Source organism: Dendrobates tinctorius, unplaced genomic scaffold, assembly GCF_039654945.1.
Source record: "Dendrobates tinctorius isolate UK_male_01 unplaced genomic scaffold, ASM3965494v1 ptg000251l, whole genome shotgun sequence".
In the NCBI taxonomy this organism is placed as follows: Eukaryota; Metazoa; Chordata; class Amphibia; order Anura; family Dendrobatidae; genus Dendrobates; species Dendrobates tinctorius.
The window spans coordinates 11,306,281-11,323,820 of record NW_027361918.1 but is presented as its reverse complement, the minus strand read 5'-3'; the positions used below and the strand labels follow the sequence as shown (position 1 = coordinate 11,323,820).

At 40.5% G+C, this 17,540-nt stretch overlaps 17 non-coding genes across 17 annotated transcripts; 10 read left to right on the top strand and 7 right to left on the bottom strand.

The window, feature by feature from the left end:
• The first annotated feature begins 1,692 nt into the window (after positions 1–1,692).
• Positions 1,693–1,765, top strand: TRNAA-AGC (transfer RNA alanine (anticodon AGC)). The gene has a single exon. It is a non-coding gene; the product is annotated as a tRNA-Ala (tRNA).
• A 108-nt stretch (positions 1,766–1,873) lies between these two features.
• Positions 1,874–1,959, top strand: TRNAY-GUA (transfer RNA tyrosine (anticodon GUA)). Its single transcript is given in 2 exon segments — positions 1,874–1,910; positions 1,924–1,959. It is a non-coding gene; the product is annotated as a tRNA-Tyr (tRNA).
• A 223-nt stretch (positions 1,960–2,182) lies between these two features.
• Positions 2,183–2,256, bottom strand: TRNAN-GUU (transfer RNA asparagine (anticodon GUU)). Its single transcript has one exon. It is a non-coding gene; the product is annotated as a tRNA-Asn (tRNA).
• Positions 2,257–4,375: 2,119 nt separating this feature from the next.
• On the top strand, positions 4,376–4,448 carry TRNAA-AGC (transfer RNA alanine (anticodon AGC)). Its single transcript has one exon. It is a non-coding gene; the product is annotated as a tRNA-Ala (tRNA).
• Positions 4,449–4,556: 108 nt separating this feature from the next.
• On the top strand, positions 4,557–4,642 carry TRNAY-GUA (transfer RNA tyrosine (anticodon GUA)). Its single transcript is given in 2 exon segments — positions 4,557–4,593; positions 4,607–4,642. It is a non-coding gene; the product is annotated as a tRNA-Tyr (tRNA).
• Positions 4,643–4,865: 223 nt separating this feature from the next.
• TRNAN-GUU (transfer RNA asparagine (anticodon GUU)) lies at positions 4,866–4,939 on the bottom strand. Its single transcript has one exon. It is a non-coding gene; the product is annotated as a tRNA-Asn (tRNA).
• A 2,119-nt stretch (positions 4,940–7,058) lies between these two features.
• TRNAA-AGC (transfer RNA alanine (anticodon AGC)) lies at positions 7,059–7,131 on the top strand. Its single transcript has one exon. It is a non-coding gene; the product is annotated as a tRNA-Ala (tRNA).
• Positions 7,132–7,239: 108 nt separating this feature from the next.
• TRNAY-GUA (transfer RNA tyrosine (anticodon GUA)) lies at positions 7,240–7,325 on the top strand. Its single transcript is given in 2 exon segments — positions 7,240–7,276; positions 7,290–7,325. It is a non-coding gene; the product is annotated as a tRNA-Tyr (tRNA).
• A 223-nt stretch (positions 7,326–7,548) lies between these two features.
• Positions 7,549–7,622, bottom strand: TRNAN-GUU (transfer RNA asparagine (anticodon GUU)). Its single transcript has one exon. It is a non-coding gene; the product is annotated as a tRNA-Asn (tRNA).
• Positions 7,623–9,853: 2,231 nt separating this feature from the next.
• TRNAN-GUU (transfer RNA asparagine (anticodon GUU)) lies at positions 9,854–9,927 on the bottom strand. Its single transcript has one exon. It is a non-coding gene; the product is annotated as a tRNA-Asn (tRNA).
• A 2,119-nt stretch (positions 9,928–12,046) lies between these two features.
• On the top strand, positions 12,047–12,119 carry TRNAA-AGC (transfer RNA alanine (anticodon AGC)). Its single transcript has one exon. It is a non-coding gene; the product is annotated as a tRNA-Ala (tRNA).
• Positions 12,120–12,227: 108 nt separating this feature from the next.
• Positions 12,228–12,313, top strand: TRNAY-GUA (transfer RNA tyrosine (anticodon GUA)). The gene is given in 2 exon segments: positions 12,228–12,264; positions 12,278–12,313. It is a non-coding gene; the product is annotated as a tRNA-Tyr (tRNA).
• Positions 12,314–12,536: 223 nt separating this feature from the next.
• TRNAN-GUU (transfer RNA asparagine (anticodon GUU)) lies at positions 12,537–12,610 on the bottom strand. The gene has a single exon. It is a non-coding gene; the product is annotated as a tRNA-Asn (tRNA).
• A 2,231-nt stretch (positions 12,611–14,841) lies between these two features.
• Positions 14,842–14,915, bottom strand: TRNAN-GUU (transfer RNA asparagine (anticodon GUU)). The gene has a single exon. It is a non-coding gene; the product is annotated as a tRNA-Asn (tRNA).
• Positions 14,916–16,659: 1,744 nt separating this feature from the next.
• On the top strand, positions 16,660–16,732 carry TRNAA-AGC (transfer RNA alanine (anticodon AGC)). The gene has a single exon. It is a non-coding gene; the product is annotated as a tRNA-Ala (tRNA).
• Positions 16,733–16,840: 108 nt separating this feature from the next.
• TRNAY-GUA (transfer RNA tyrosine (anticodon GUA)) lies at positions 16,841–16,926 on the top strand. The gene is given in 2 exon segments: positions 16,841–16,877; positions 16,891–16,926. It is a non-coding gene; the product is annotated as a tRNA-Tyr (tRNA).
• A 223-nt stretch (positions 16,927–17,149) lies between these two features.
• Positions 17,150–17,223, bottom strand: TRNAN-GUU (transfer RNA asparagine (anticodon GUU)). Its single transcript has one exon. It is a non-coding gene; the product is annotated as a tRNA-Asn (tRNA).
• Positions 17,224–17,540: the final 317 nt, after the last annotated feature.

Sequence of the window (17,540 nt, the reverse complement as noted above, 5' to 3'; positions counted from 1 at the left end):
TTAACCGGAACCTTAAACAATGGTCAGACACCATTTCCTCTAATGATTTTCAACAATAATATGACACAAGAAAGCAAAAAAAAACAAAGAAACAATTGCAGAACCCCAGGAGTACTCTAGTCGCCAACAAATATGTAATGGCTGAAAATTTACATGTCATCGACCTGAACACAAACAGTCATTAGAATTTTACTCTGTACATCTGTTAACACAAGCAGAGTGGCGCAGCGGAAGCGTGCTGGGCCCATAACCCAGAGGTCGATGGATCGAAACCATCCTCTGCTAAATTGTGCTGCATTGCATCTTTTTCTACAAACTAGCTAAGTTTTTTTCACTTCCCCATTTTGGTTCTCTATATACAGAGAAATGGTTTGCTAGAAAATTGCTCGACTGTATTTGTAGACCATAATTCACATTGTGAAACCCAGCGGTCAATGGATTGAAACCAACCTCTGCTAAATAGTTGTGTTTTATAAACTTCATCATTGCATATCAACTGAACTTTTCTGTCAACAGCAAACGTGTCTCGGATCAAAAACACTAGTCAAAATCCTAAATCCCAGTACAACTCGTGCCAAAGGACCAGAAGGAGATTCGCGACCTCTCAGCATTTTCTATATTCAAACCAAACCATAAAAGATCAATCTTTTCGCTTGGGATTGTGCTGCATTACAACTTTTTTCTACAAACTAGGTAAGTTTTTTTTCATTCCCCCAGTTTGGTTCTCTATATACAGAGAAATGGTTTACTAGAAAATTGCTCGACTGTATTTGTAGGCCATAATTCACATTGTGAAACCCAGCGGTCGATGGATCGAAACCAACCTCTGCTAAATAGTTGTGTTTTATAAACTTCATCATTGCATATCAACTGAACTTTTCTGTCAACAGCAAACGTGTCTCGGATCAAAAACACTAGTCAAAATCCTAAATCCCAGTACAACTCGTGCCAAAGGACCAGAAGGAGATTCGCGACCTCTCAGCATTTTCTATATTCAAACCAAACCATAAAAGGTCAATCTTTTTGCTTGGGATTGTGCTGCATTACAACTTTTTTCTACAAACTAGGTAAGTTTTTTTTACTCCCCCAGTCTGGTTCTCTACATACATAGAAATGGTTTGCTAGAAAATTGCCCGACTGTATTTGTAGGCCATAATTCACATTGTGAAACCCAGCGGTCGATGGATCGAAACCAACCTCTGCTAAATAGTTGTGATTTATAAACTTCATCATTGCATATCAACTGAACTTTTCTGTCAACAGCAAACGTGTCTCGGATCAAAAACACTAGTCAAAATCCTAAATCCCAGTACAACTCGTGCCAAAGGACCAGAAGGAGATTCGCGACCTCTCAGCATTTTCTATAATCAAACCAAACCATAAAAGGTCAATCTTTTTGCTTGGGATTGTGCTGCATTACAACTTTTTTCTACAAACTAGGTAAGTTTTTTTTACTCCCCCAGTCTGGTTCTCTACATACGTAGAAATGGTTTGCTAGAAAATTGCTCGACTTTATTTGTAGGCCATAATTCACATTGTGAACTCCGTAGATGTTCTTCAAATATGGGAGAAAGGAATCTGTACTTAAAAAAAAAAAAAAAAAAAAAAAAAAAAGCACTCAATGGCACATTTGACTATAAGTAAACTGTGACATGGTGTGGCGTGAAACTGATAATGGCGTTCGTCGGGCATGGGGGATTAGCTCAAGTGGTAGAGCGCTCGCTTAGCATGCGAGAGGTAGCGGGATCGATGCCCGCATTCTCCAATACAATCTTTGGATTCCTTTTTCAGTTGGCCGAGTGAATTGTTTATGCCACCTGCTCGTGGCACACACGTCCAAACCTTGAAGACTTTCAACAATGGCTAAATCAAGCCTTCGATAGCTCAGCTGGTAGAGCGGAGGACTGTAGATCTAAATTAGCAATCCTTAGGTCGCTGGTTCAATTCCGGCTCGAAGGAAGTTTTGTGTATTCTATCAGATGTTTTCAACCTTCTGGCAAATACCAGACAGCTATGCTCTTTCTGGACATGTAGACAGAAACACAACCGGAAAGTTTTTTCTCCAGTTTGCCTTGTGAATTCAAAACTTAGGCAGCAACAGTGCTTTTACTTTATGGAGATGCTGAGCACCAATGTGAAAACGTCTTCAACTGTAGCATGCTACCCAAGCAAAAGGAACCAACGTCCCTGGGTGGACTCGAACCACCAACCTTTCGGTTAACAGCCGAACGCGCTAACCGATTGCGCCACAGAGACACAAACGCCTGCCGAACTTTCGTCTAACAGCCGGACGCACCCACCAGTTTTAACCGGAACCTTAAACAATGGTCAGACACCATTTCCTCTAATGATTTTCAACAATAATATGACACAAGAAAGCAAAAAAAAACAAAGAAACAATTGCAGAACCCCAGGAGTACTCTAGTCGCCAACAAATATGTAATGGCTGAAAATTTACATGTCATCGACCTGAACACAAACAGTCATTAGAATTTTACTCTGTACATCTGTTAACACAAGCAGAGTGGCGCAGCGGAAGCGTGCTGGGCCCATAACCCAGAGGTCGATGGATCGAAACCATCCTCTGCTAAATTGTGCTGCATTGCATCTTTTTCTACAAACTAGCTAAGTTTTTTTTCACTTCCCCATTTTGGTTCTCTATATACAGAGAAATGGTTTGCTAGAAAATTGCTCGACTGTATTTGTAGACCATAATTCACATTGTGAAACCCAGCGGTCAATGGATTGAAACCAACCTCTGCTAAATAGTTGTGTTTTATAAACTTCATCATTGCATATCAACTGAACTTTTCTGTCAACAGCAAACGTGTCTCGGATCAAAAACACTAGTCAAAATCCTAAATCCCAGTACAACTCGTGCCAAAGGACCAGAAGGAGATTCGCGACCTCTCAGCATTTTCTATATTCAAACCAAACCATAAAAGATCAATCTTTTCGCTTGGGATTGTGCTGCATTACAACTTTTTTCTACAAACTAGGTAAGTTTTTTTTCATTCCCCCAGTTTGGTTCTCTATATACAGAGAAATGGTTTACTAGAAAATTGCTCGACTGTATTTGTAGGCCATAATTCACATTGTGAAACCCAGCGGTCGATGGATCGAAACCAACCTCTGCTAAATAGTTGTGTTTTATAAACTTCATCATTGCATATCAACTGAACTTTTCTGTCAACAGCAAACGTGTCTCGGATCAAAAACACTAGTCAAAATCCTAAATCCCAGTACAACTCGTGCCAAAGGACCAGAAGGAGATTCGCGACCTCTCAGCATTTTCTATATTCAAACCAAACCATAAAAGGTCAATCTTTTTGCTTGGGATTGTGCTGCATTACAACTTTTTTCTACAAACTAGGTAAGTTTTTTTTACTCCCCCAGTCTGGTTCTCTACATACATAGAAATGGTTTGCTAGAAAATTGCCCGACTGTATTTGTAGGCCATAATTCACATTGTGAAACCCAGCGGTCGATGGATCGAAACCAACCTCTGCTAAATAGTTGTGATTTATAAACTTCATCATTGCATATCAACTGAACTTTTCTGTCAACAGCAAACGTGTCTCGGATCAAAAACACTAGTCAAAATCCTAAATCCCAGTACAACTCGTGCCAAAGGACCAGAAGGAGATTCGCGACCTCTCAGCATTTTCTATATTCAAACCAAACCATAAAAGGTCAATCTTTTTGCTTGGGATTGTGCTGCATTACAACTTTTTTCTACAAACTAGGTAAGTTTTTTTTACTCCCCCAGTCTGGTTCTCTACATACATAGAAATGGTTTGCTAGAAAATTGCCCGACTGTATTTGTAGGCCATAATTCACATTGTGAAACCCAGCGGTCGATGGATCGAAACCAACCTCTGCTAAATAGTTGTGATTTATAAACTTCATCATTGCATATCAACTGAACTTTTCTGTCAACAGCAAACGTGTCTCGGATCAAAAACACTAGTCAAAATCCTAAATCCCAGTACAACTCGTGCCAAAGGACCAGAAGGAGATTCGCGACCTCTCAGCATTTTCTATATTCAAACCAAACCATAAAAGGTCAATCTTTTTGCTTGGGATTGTGCTGCATTACAACTTTTTTCTACAAACTAGGTAAGTTTTTTTTACTCCCCCAGTCTGGTTCTCTACATACATAGAAATGGTTTGCTAGAAAATTGCCCGACTGTATTTGTAGGCCATAATTCACATTGTGAACTACGTAGATGTTCTTCAAATATGGGAGAAAGGAATCTGTACTTAAAAAAAAAAAAAAAAAAAAAAAAAAAAAAAAGCACTCAATGGCACATTTGACTATAACTAAACTGTGACATGGTGTGGCGTGAAACTGATAATGGCGTTCGTCGGGCATGGGGGATTAGCTCAAGTGGTAGAGCGCTCGCTTAGCATGCGAGAGGTAGCGGGATCGATGCCCGCATTCTCCAATACAATCTTTGGATTCCTTTTTCAGTTGGCCGAGTGAATTGTTTATGCCACCTGCTCGTGGCACACACGTCCAAACCTTGAAGACTTTCAACAATGGCTAAATCAAGCCTTCGATAGCTCAGCTGGTAGAGCGGAGGACTGTAGATCTAAATTAGCAATCCTTAGGTCGCTGGTTCAATTCCGGCTCGAAGGAAGTTTTGTGTATTCTATCAGATGTTTTCAACCTTCTGGCAAATACCAGACAGCTATGCTCTTTCTGGACATGTAGACAGAAACACAACCGGAAAGTTTTTTCTCCAGTTTGCCTTGTGAATTCAAAACTTAGGCAGCAACAGTGCTTTTACTTTATGGAGATGCTGAGCACCAATGTGAAAACGTCTTCAACTGTAGCATGCTACCCAAGCAAAAGGAACCAACGTCCCTGGGTGGACTCGAACCACCAACCTTTCGGTTAACAGCCGAACGCGCTAACCGATTGCGCCACAGAGACACAAACGCCTGCCGAACTTTCGTCTAACAGCCGGACGCACCCACCAGTTTTAACCGGAACCTTAAACAATGGTCAGACACCATTTCCTCTAATGATTTTCAACAATAATATGACACAAGAAAGCAAAAAAAAACAAAGAAACAATTGCAGAACCCCAGGAGTACTCTAGTCGCCAACAAATATGTAATGGCTGAAAATTTACATGTCATCGACCTGAACACAAACAGTCATTAGAATTTTACTCTGTACATCTGTTAACACAAGCAGAGTGGCGCAGCGGAAGCGTGCTGGGCCCATAACCCAGAGGTCGATGGATCGAAACCATCCTCTGCTAAATTGTGCTGCATTGCATCTTTTTCTACAAACTAGCTAAGTTTTTTTTCACTTCCCCATTTTGGTTCTCTATATACAGAGAAATGGTTTGCTAGAAAATTGCTCGACTGTATTTGTAGACCATAATTCACATTGTGAAACCCAGCGGTCAATGGATTGAAACCAACCTCTGCTAAATAGTTGTGTTTTATAAACTTCATCATTGCATATCAACTGAACTTTTCTGTCAACAGCAAACGTGTCTCGGATCAAAAACACTAGTCAAAATCCTAAATCCCAGTACAACTCGTGCCAAAGGACCAGAAGGAGATTCGCGACCTCTCAGCATTTTCTATATTCAAACCAAACCATAAAAGATCAATCTTTTCGCTTGGGATTGTGCTGCATTACAACTTTTTTCTACAAACTAGGTAAGTTTTTTTTCATTCCCCCAGTTTGGTTCTCTATATACAGAGAAATGGTTTACTAGAAAATTGCTCGACTGTATTTGTAGGCCATAATTCACATTGTGAAACCCAGCGGTCGATGGATCGAAACCAACCTCTGCTAAATAGTTGTGTTTTATAAACTTCATCATTGCATATCAACTGAACTTTTCTGTCAACAGCAAACGTGTCTCGGATCAAAAACACTAGTCAAAATCCTAAATCCCAGTACAACTCGTGCCAAAGGACCAGAAGGAGATTCGCGACCTCTCAGCATTTTCTATATTCAAACCAAACCATAAAAGGTCAATCTTTTTGCTTGGGATTGTGCTGCATTACAACTTTTTTCTACAAACTAGGTAAGTTTTTTTTACTCCCCCAGTCTGGTTCTCTACATACATAGAAATGGTTTGCTAGAAAATTGCCCGACTGTATTTGTAGGCCATAATTCACATTGTGAAACCCAGCGGTCGATGGATCGAAACCAACCTCTGCTAAATAGTTGTGATTTATAAACTTCATCATTGCATATCAACTGAACTTTTCTGTCAACAGCAAACGTGTCTCGGATCAAAAACACTAGTCAAAATCCTAAATCCCAGTACAACTCGTGCCAAAGGACCAGAAGGAGATTCGCGACCTCTCAGCATTTTCTATATTCAAACCAAACCATAAAAGGTCAATCTTTTTGCTTGGGATTGTGCTGCATTACAACTTTTTTCTACAAACTAGGTAAGTTTTTTTTACTCCCCCAGTCTGGTTCTCTACATACATAGAAATGGTTTGCTAGAAAATTGCCCGACTGTATTTGTAGGCCATAATTCACATTGTGAAACCCAGCGGTCGATGGATCGAAACCAACCTCTGCTAAATAGTTGTGATTTATAAACTTCATCATTGCATATCAACTGAACTTTTCTGTCAACAGCAAACGTGTCTCGGATCAAAAACACTAGTCAAAATCCTAAATCCCAGTACAACTCGTGCCAAAGGACCAGAAGGAGATTCGCGACCTCTCAGCATTTTCTATATTCAAACCAAACCATAAAAGGTCAATCTTTTTGCTTGGGATTGTGCTGCATTACAACTTTTTTCTACAAACTAGGTAAGTTTTTTTTACTCCCCCAGTCTGGTTCTCTACATACATAGAAATGGTTTGCTAGAAAATTGCCCGACTGTATTTGTAGGCCATAATTCACATTGTGAACTACGTAGATGTTCTTCAAATATGGGAGAAAGGAATCTGTACTTAAAAAAAAAAAAAAAAAAAAAAAAAAAAAAAAGCACTCAATGGCACATTTGACTATAACTAAACTGTGACATGGTGTGGCGTGAAACTGATAATGGCGTTCGTCGGGCATGGGGGATTAGCTCAAGTGGTAGAGCGCTCGCTTAGCATGCGAGAGGTAGCGGGATCGATGCCCGCATTCTCCAATACAATCTTTGGATTCCTTTTTCAGTTGGCCGAGTGAATTGTTTATGCCACCTGCTCGTGGCACACACGTCCAAACCTTGAAGACTTTCAACAATGGCTAAATCAAGCCTTCGATAGCTCAGCTGGTAGAGCGGAGGACTGTAGATCTAAATTAGCAATCCTTAGGTCGCTGGTTCAATTCCGGCTCGAAGGAAGTTTTGTGTATTCTATCAGATGTTTTCAACCTTCTGGCAAATACCAGACAGCTATGCTCTTTCTGGACATGTAGACAGAAACACAACCGGAAAGTTTTTTCTCCAGTTTGCCTTGTGAATTCAAAACTTAGGCAGCAACAGTGCTTTTACTTTATGGAGATGCTGAGCACCAATGTGAAATCGTCTTCAACTGTAGCATGCTACCCAAGCAAAAGGAACCAACGTCCCTGGGTGGACTCGAACCACCAACCTTTCGGTTAACAGCCGAACGCGCTAACCGATTGCGCCACAGAGACACAAACGCCTGCCAAACTTTCGTCTAACAGCCGGACGCACCCACCAGTTTTAACCGGAACCTTAAACAATGGTCAGACACCATTTCCTCTAATGATTTTCAACAATAATATGACACAAGAAAGCAAAAAAAAACAAAGAAACAATTGCAGAACCCCAGGAGTACTCTAGTCGCCAACAAATATGTAATGGCTGAAAATTTACATGTCATCGACCTGAACACAAACAGTCATTAGAATTTTACTCTGTACATCTGTTAACACAAGCAGAGTGGCGCAGCGGAAGCGTGCTGGGCCCATAACCCAGAGGTCGATGGATCGAAACCATCCTCTGCTAAATTGTGCTGCATTGCATCTTTTTCTACAAACTAGCTAAGTTTTTTTCACTTCCCCATTTTGGTTCTCTATATACAGAGAAATGGTTTGCTAGAAAATTGCTCGACTGTATTTGTAGACCATAATTCACATTGTGAAACCCAGCGGTCAATGGATTGAAACCAACCTCTGCTAAATAGTTGTGTTTTATAAACTTCATCATTGCATATCAACTGAACTTTTCTGTCAACAGCAAACGTGTCTCGGATCAAAAACACTAGTCAAAATCCTAAATCCCAGTACAACTCGTGCCAAAGGACCAGAAGGAGATTCGCGACCTCTCAGCATTTTCTATATTCAAACCAAACCATAAAAGATCAATCTTTTCGCTTGGGATTGTGCTGCATTACAACTTTTTTCTACAAACTAGGTAAGTTTTTTTTCATTCCCCCAGTTTGGTTCTCTATATACAGAGAAATGGTTTACTAGAAAATTGCTCGACTGTATTTGTAGGCCATAATTCACATTGTGAAACCCAGCGGTCGATGGATCGAAACCAACCTCTGCTAAATAGTTGTGTTTTATAAACTTCATCATTGCATATCAACTGAACTTTTCTGTCAACAGCAAACGTGTCTCGGATCAAAAACACTAGTCAAAATCCTAAATCCCAGTACAACTCGTGCCAAAGGACCAGAAGGAGATTCGCGACCTCTCAGCATTTTCTATATTCAAACCAAACCATAAAAGGTCAATCTTTTTGCTTGGGATTGTGCTGCATTACAACTTTTTTCTACAAACTAGGTAAGTTTTTTTTACTCCCCCAGTCTGGTTCTCTACATACATAGAAATGGTTTGCTAGAAAATTGCCCGACTGTATTTGTAGGCCATAATTCACATTGTGAAACCCAGCGGTCGATGGATCGAAACCAACCTCTGCTAAATAGTTGTGATTTATAAACTTCATCATTGCATATCAACTGAACTTTTCTGTCAACAGCAAACGTGTCTCGGATCAAAAACACTAGTCAAAATCCTAAATCCCAGTACAACTCGTGCCAAAGGACCAGAAGGAGATTCGCGACCTCTCAGCATTTTCTATAATCAAACCAAACCATAAAAGGTCAATCTTTTTGCTTGGGATTGTGCTGCATTACAACTTTTTTCTACAAACTAGGTAAGTTTTTTTTACTCCCCCAGTCTGGTTCTCTACATACGTAGAAATGGTTTGCTAGAAAATTGCTCGACTTTATTTGTAGGCCATAATTCACATTGTGAACTCCGTAGATGTTCTTCAAATATGGGAGAAAGGAATCTGTACTTAAAAAAAAAAAAAAAAAAAAAAAAAAAAGCACTCAATGGCACATTTGACTATAAGTAAACTGTGACATGGTGTGGCGTGAAACTGATAATGGCGTTCGTCGGGCATGGGGGATTAGCTCAAGTGGTAGAGCGCTCGTTTAGCATGCGAGAGGTAGCGGGATCGATGCCCGCATTCTCCAATACAATCTTTGGATTCCTTTTTCAGTTGGCCGAGTGAATTGTTTATGCCACCTGCTCGTGGCACACACGTCCAAACCTTGAAGACTTTCAACAATGGCTAAATCAAGCCTTCGATAGCTCAGCTGGTAGAGTGGAGGACTGTAGATCTAAATTAGCAATCCTTAGGTCGCTGGTTCAATTCCGGCTCGAAGGAAGTTTTGTGTATTCTATCAGATGTTTTCAACCTTCTGGCAAATACCAGACAGCTATGCTCTTTCTGGACATGTAGACAGAAACACAACCGGAAAGTTTTTTCTCCAGTTTGCCTTGTGAATTCAAAACTTAGGCAGCAACAGTGCTTTTACTTTATGGAGATGCTGAGCACCAATGTGAAAACGTCTTCAACTGTAGCATGCTACCCAAGCAAAAGGAACCAACGTCCCTGGGTGGACTCGAACCACCAACCTTTCGGTTAACAGCCGAACGCGCTAACCGATTGCGCCACAGAGACACAAACGCCTGCCGAACTTTCGTCTAACAGCCGGACGCACCCACCAGTTTTAACCGGAACCTTAAACAATGGTCAGACACCATTTCCTCTAATGATTTTCAACAATAATATGACACAAGAAAGCAAAAAAAAACAAAGAAACAATTGCAGAACCCCAGGAGTACTCTAGTCGCCAACAAATATGTAATGGCTGAAAATTTACATGTCATCGACCTGAACACAAACAGTCATTAGAATTTTACTCTGTACATCTGTTAACACAAGCAGAGTGGCGCAGCGGAAGCGTGCTGGGCCCATAACCCAGAGGTCGATGGATCGAAACCATCCTCTGCTAAATTGTGCTGCATTGCATCTTTTTCTACAAACTAGCTAAGTTTTTTTTCACTTCCCCATTTTGGTTCTCTATATACAGAGAAATGGTTTGCTAGAAAATTGCTCGACTGTATTTGTAGACCATAATTCACATTGTGAAACCCAGCGGTCAATGGATTGAAACCAACCTCTGCTAAATAGTTGTGTTTTATAAACTTCATCATTGCATATCAACTGAACTTTTCTGTCAACAGCAAACGTGTCTCGGATCAAAAACACTAGTCAAAATCCTAAATCCCAGTACAACTCGTGCCAAAGGACCAGAAGGAGATTCGCGACCTCTCAGCATTTTCTATATTCAAACCAAACCATAAAAGATCAATCTTTTCGCTTGGGATTGTGCTGCATTACAACTTTTTTCTACAAACTAGGTAAGTTTTTTTTCATTCCCCCAGTTTGGTTCTCTATATACAGAGAAATGGTTTACTAGAAAATTGCTCGACTGTATTTGTAGGCCATAATTCACATTGTGAAACCCAGCGGTCGATGGATCGAAACCAACCTCTGCTAAATAGTTGTGTTTTATAAACTTCATCATTGCATATCAACTGAACTTTTCTGTCAACAGCAAACGTGTCTCGGATCAAAAACACTAGTCAAAATCCTAAATCCCAGTACAACTCGTGCCAAAGGACCAGAAGGAGATTCGCGACCTCTCAGCATTTTCTATATTCAAACCAAACCATAAAAGGTCAATCTTTTTGCTTGGGATTGTGCTGCATTACAACTTTTTTCTACAAACTAGGTAAGTTTTTTTTACTCCCCCAGTCTGGTTCTCTACATACATAGAAATGGTTTGCTAGAAAATTGCCCGACTGTATTTGTAGGCCATAATTCACATTGTGAAACCCAGCGGTCGATGGATCGAAACCAACCTCTGCTAAATAGTTGTGATTTATAAACTTCATCATTGCATATCAACTGAACTTTTCTGTCAACAGCAAACGTGTCTCGGATCAAAAACACTAGTCAAAATCCTAAATCCCAGTACAACTCGTGCCAAAGGACCAGAAGGAGATTCGCGACCTCTCAGCATTTTCTATATTCAAACCAAACCATAAAAGGTCAATCTTTTTGCTTGGGATTGTGCTGCATTACAACTTTTTTCTACAAACTAGGTAAGTTTTTTTTACTCCCCCAGTCTGGTTCTCTACATACATAGAAATGGTTTGCTAGAAAATTGCCCGACTGTATTTGTAGGCCATAATTCACATTGTGAAACCCAGCGGTCGATGGATCGAAACCAACCTCTGCTAAATAGTTGTGATTTATAAACTTCATCATTGCATATCAACTGAACTTTTCTGTCAACAGCAAACGTGTCTCGGATCAAAAACACTAGTCAAAATCCTAAATCCCAGTACAACTCGTGCCAAAGGACCAGAAGGAGATTCGCGACCTCTCAGCATTTTCTATATTCAAACCAAACCATAAAAGGTCAATCTTTTTGCTTGGGATTGTGCTGCATTACAACTTTTTTCTACAAACTAGGTAAGTTTTTTTTACTCCCCCAGTCTGGTTCTCTACATACATAGAAATGGTTTGCTAGAAAATTGCCCGACTGTATTTGTAGGCCATAATTCACATTGTGAACTACGTAGATGTTCTTCAAATATGGGAGAAAGGAATCTGTACTTAAAAAAAAAAAAAAAAAAAAAAAAAAAAAAAAGCACTCAATGGCACATTTGACTATAACTAAACTGTGACATGGTGTGGCGTGAAACTGATAATGGCGTTCGTCGGGCATGGGGGATTAGCTCAAGTGGTAGAGCGCTCGCTTAGCATGCGAGAGGTAGCGGGATCGATGCCCGCATTCTCCAATACAATCTTTGGATTCCTTTTTCAGTTGGCCGAGTGAATTGTTTATGCCACCTGCTCGTGGCACACACGTCCAAACCTTGAAGACTTTCAACAATGGCTAAATCAAGCCTTCGATAGCTCAGCTGGTAGAGCGGAGGACTGTAGATCTAAATTAGCAATCCTTAGGTCGCTGGTTCAATTCCGGCTCGAAGGAAGTTTTGTGTATTCTATCAGATGTTTTCAACCTTCTGGCAAATACCAGACAGCTATGCTCTTTCTGGACATGTAGACAGAAACACAACCGGAAAGTTTTTTCTCCAGTTTGCCTTGTGAATTCAAAACTTAGGCAGCAACAGTGCTTTTACTTTATGGAGATGCTGAGCACCAATGTGAAATCGTCTTCAACTGTAGCATGCTACCCAAGCAAAAGGAACCAACGTCCCTGGGTGGACTCGAACCACCAACCTTTCGGTTAACAGCCGAACGCGCTAACCGATTGCGCCACAGAGACACAAACGCCTGCCAAACTTTCGTCTAACAGCCGGACGCACCCACCAGTTTTAACCGGAACCTTAAACAATGGTCAGACACCATTTCCTCTAATGATTTTCAACAATAATATGACACAAGAAAGCAAAAAAAAACAAAGAAACAATTGCAGAACCCCAGGAGTACTCTAGTCGCCAACAAATATGTAATGGCTGAAAATTTACATGTCATCGACCTGAACACAAACAGTCATTAGAATTTTACTCTGTACATCTGTTAACACAAGCAGAGTGGCGCAGCGGAAGCGTGCTGGGCCCATAACCCAGAGGTCGATGGATCGAAACCATCCTCTGCTAAATTGTGCTGCATTGCATCTTTTTCTACAAACTAGCTAAGTTTTTTTCACTTCCCCATTTTGGTTCTCTATATACAGAGAAATGGTTTGCTAGAAAATTGCTCGACTGTATTTGTAGACCATAATTCACATTGTGAAACCCAGCGGTCAATGGATTGAAACCAACCTCTGCTAAATAGTTGTGTTTTATAAACTTCATCATTGCATATCAACTGAACTTTTCTGTCAACAGCAAACGTGTCTCGGATCAAAAACACTAGTCAAAATCCTAAATCCCAGTACAACTCGTGCCAAAGGACCAGAAGGAGATTCGCGACCTCTCAGCATTTTCTATATTCAAACCAAACCATAAAAGATCAATCTTTTCGCTTGGGATTGTGCTGCATTACAACTTTTTTCTACAAACTAGGTAAGTTTTTTTTCATTCCCCCAGTTTGGTTCTCTATATACAGAGAAATGGTTTACTAGAAAATTGCTCGACTGTATTTGTAGGCCATAATTCACATTGTGAAACCCAGCGGTCGATGGATCGAAACCAACCTCTGCTAAATAGTTGTGTTTTATAAACTTCATCATTGCATATCAACTGAACTTTTCTGTCAACAGCAAACGTGTCTCGGATCAAAAACACTAGTCAAAATCCTAAATCCCAGTACAACTCGTGCCAAAGGACCAGAAGGAGATTCGCGACCTCTCAGCATTTTCTATATTCAAACCAAACCATAAAAGGTCAATCTTTTTGCTTGGGATTGTGCTGCATTACAACTTTTTTCTACAAACTAGGTAAGTTTTTTTTACTCCCCCAGTCTGGTTCTCTACATACATAGAAATGGTTTGCTAGAAAATTGCCCGACTGTATTTGTAGGCCATAATTCACATTGTGAAACCCAGCGGTCGATGGATCGAAACCAACCTCTGCTAAATAGTTGTGATTTATAAACTTCATCATTGCATATCAACTGAACTTTTCTGTCAACAGCAAACGTGTCTCGGATCAAAAACACTAGTCAAAATCCTAAATCCCAGTACAACTCGTGCCAAAGGACCAGAAGGAGATTCGCGACCTCTCAGCATTTTCTATAATCAAACCAAACCATAAAAGGTCAATCTTTTTGCTTGGGATTGTGCTGCATTACAACTTTTTTCTACAAACTAGGTAAGTTTTTTTTACTCCCCCAGTCTGGTTCTCTACATACGTAGAAATGGTTTGCTAGAAAATTGCTCGACTTTATTTGTAGGCCATAATTCACATTGTGAACTCCGTAGATGTTCTTCAAATATGGGAGAAAGGAATCTGTACTTAAAAAAAAAAAAAAAAAAAAAAAAAAAAGCACTCAATGGCACATTTGACTATAAGTAAACTGTGACATGGTGTGGCGTGAAACTGATAATGGCGTTCGTCGGGCATGGGGGATTAGCTCAAGTGGTAGAGCGCTCGTTTAGCATGCGAGAGGTAGCGGGATCGATGCCCGCATTCTCCAATACAATCTTTGGATTCCTTTTTCAGTTGGCCGAGTGAATTGTTTATGCCACCTGCTCGTGGCACACACGTCCAAACCTTGAAGACTTTCAACAATGGCTAAATCAAGCCTTCGATAGCTCAGCTGGTAGAGTGGAGGACTGTAGATCTAAATTAGCAATCCTTAGGTCGCTGGTTCAATTCCGGCTCGAAGGAAGTTTTGTGTATTCTATCAGATGTTTTCAACCTTCTGGCAAATACCAGACAGCTATGCTCTTTCTGGACATGTAGACAGAAACACAACCGGAAAGTTTTTTCTCCAGTTTGCCTTGTGAATTCAAAACTTAGGCAGCAACAGTGCTTTTACTTTATGGAGATGCTGAGCACCAATGTGAAAACGTCTTCAACTGTAGCATGCTACCCAAGCAAAAGGAACCAACGTCCCTGGGTGGACTCGAACCACCAACCTTTCGGTTAACAGCCGAACGCGCTAACCGATTGCGCCACAGAGACACAAACGCCTGCCGAACTTTCGTCTAACAGCCGGACGCACCCACCAGTTTTAACCGGAACCTTAAACAATGGTCAGACACCATTTCCTCTAATGATTTTCAACAATAATATGACACAAGAAAGCAAAAAAAAACAAAGAAACAATTGCAGAACCCCAGGAGTACTCTAGTCGCCAACAAATATGTAATGGCTGAAAATTTACATGTCATCGACCTGAACACAAACAGTCATTAGAATTTTACTCTGTACATCTGTTAACACAAGCAGAGTGGCGCAGCGGAAGCGTGCTGGGCCCATAACCCAGAGGTCGATGGATCGAAACCATCCTCTGCTAAATTGTGCTGCATTACAACTTTTTTCTACAAACTAGGTAAGTTTTTTTTCATTCCCCCAGTTTGGTTCTCTATATACAGAGAAATGGTTTACTAGAAAATTGCACGACTGTATTTGTAGGCCATAATTCACATTGTGAAACCCAGCGGTCAATGGATTGAAACCAACCTCTTCTAAATAGTTGTGTTTTATAAACTTCATCATTGCATATCAACTGAACTTTTCTGTCAACAGCAAACGTGTCTCGGATCAAAAACACTAGTCAAAATCCTAAATCCCAGTACAACTCGTGCCAAAGGACCAGAAGGAGATTCGCGACCTCTCAGCATTTTCTATATTCAAACCAAACCATAAAAGATCAATCTTTTCGCTTGGGATTGTGCTGCATTACAACTTTTTTCTACAAACTAGGTAAGTTTTTTTTCATTCCCCCAGTTTGGTTCTCTATATACAGAGAAATGGTTTACTAGAAAATTGCTCGACTGTATTTGTAGGCCATAATTCACATTGTGAAACCCAGCGGTCGATGGATCGAAACCAACCTCTGCTAAATAGTTGTGTTTTATAAACTTCATCATTGCATATCAACTGAACTTTTCTGTCAACAGCAAACGTGTCTCGGATCAAAAACACTAGTCAAAATCCTAAATCCCAGTACAACTCGTGCCAAAGGACCAGAAGGAGATTCGCGACCTCTCAGCATTTTCTATATTCAAACCAAACCATAAAAGGTCAATCTTTTTGCTTGGGATTGTGCTGCATTACAACTTTTTTCTACAAACTAGGTAAGTTTTTTTTACTCCCCCAGTCTGGTTCTCTACATACATAGAAATGGTTTGCTAGAAAATTGCCCGACTGTATTTGTAGGCCATAATTCACATTGTGAAACCCAGCGGTCGATGGATCGAAACCAACCTCTGCTAAATAGTTGTGATTTATAAACTTCATCATTGCATATCAACTGAACTTTTCTGTCAACAGCAAACGTGTCTCGGATCAAAAACACTAGTCAAAATCCTAAATCCCAGTACAACTCGTGCCAAAGGACCAGAAGGAGATTCGCGACCTCTCAGCATTTTCTATAATCAAACCAAACCATAAAAGGTCAATCTTTTTGCTTGGGATTGTGCTGCATTACAACTTTTTTCTACAAACTAGGTAAGTTTTTTTTACTCCCCCAGTCTGGTTCTCTACATACGTAGAAATGGTTTGCTAGAAAATTGCTCGACTTTATTTGTAGGCCATAATTCACATTGTGAACTCCGTAGATGTTCTTCAAATATGGGAGAAAGGAATCTGTACTTAAAAAAAAAAAAAAAAAAAAAAAAAAAAAGCACTCAATGGCACATTTGACTATAAGTAAACTGTGACATGGTGTGGCGTGAAACTGATAATGGCGTTCGTCGGGCATGGGGGATTAGCTCAAGTGGTAGAGCGCTCGCTTAGCATGCGAGAGGTAGCGGGATCGATGCCCGCATTCTCCAATACAATCTTTGGATTCCTTTTTCAGTTGGCCGAGTGAATTGTTTATGCCACCTGCTCGTGGCACACACGTCCAAACCTTGAAGACTTTCAACAATGGCTAAATCAAGCCTTCGATAGCTCAGCTGGTAGAGCGGAGGACTGTAGATCTAAATTAGCAATCCTTAGGTCGCTGGTTCAATTCCGGCTCGAAGGAAGTTTTGTGTATTCTATCAGATGTTTTCAACCTTCTGGCAAATACCAGACAGCTATGCTCTTTCTGGACATGTAGACAGAAACACAACCGGAAAGTTTTTTCTCCAGTTTGCCTTGTGAATTCAAAACTTAGGCAGCAACAGTGCTTTTACTTTATGGAGATGCTGAGCACCAATGTGAAAACGTCTTCAACTGTAGCATGCTACCCAAGCAAAAGGAACCAACGTCCCTGGGTGGACTCGAACCACCAACCTTTCGGTTAACAGCCGAACGCGCTAACCGATTGCGCCACAGAGACACAAACGCCTGCCGAACTTTCGTCTAACAGCCGGACGCACCCACCAGTTTTAACCGGAACCTTAAACAATGGTCAGACACCATTTCCTCTAATGATTTTCAACAATAATATGACACAAGAAAGCAAAAAAAAACAAAGAAACAATTGCAGAACCCCAGGAGTACTCTAGTCGCCAACAAATATGTAATGGCTGAAAATTTACATGTCATCGACCTGAACACAAACAGTCATTAGAATTTTACTCTGTACATCTGTTAACACAAGCAGAGTGGCGCAGCGGAAGCGTGCTGGGCCCATAACCCAGAGGTCGATGGATC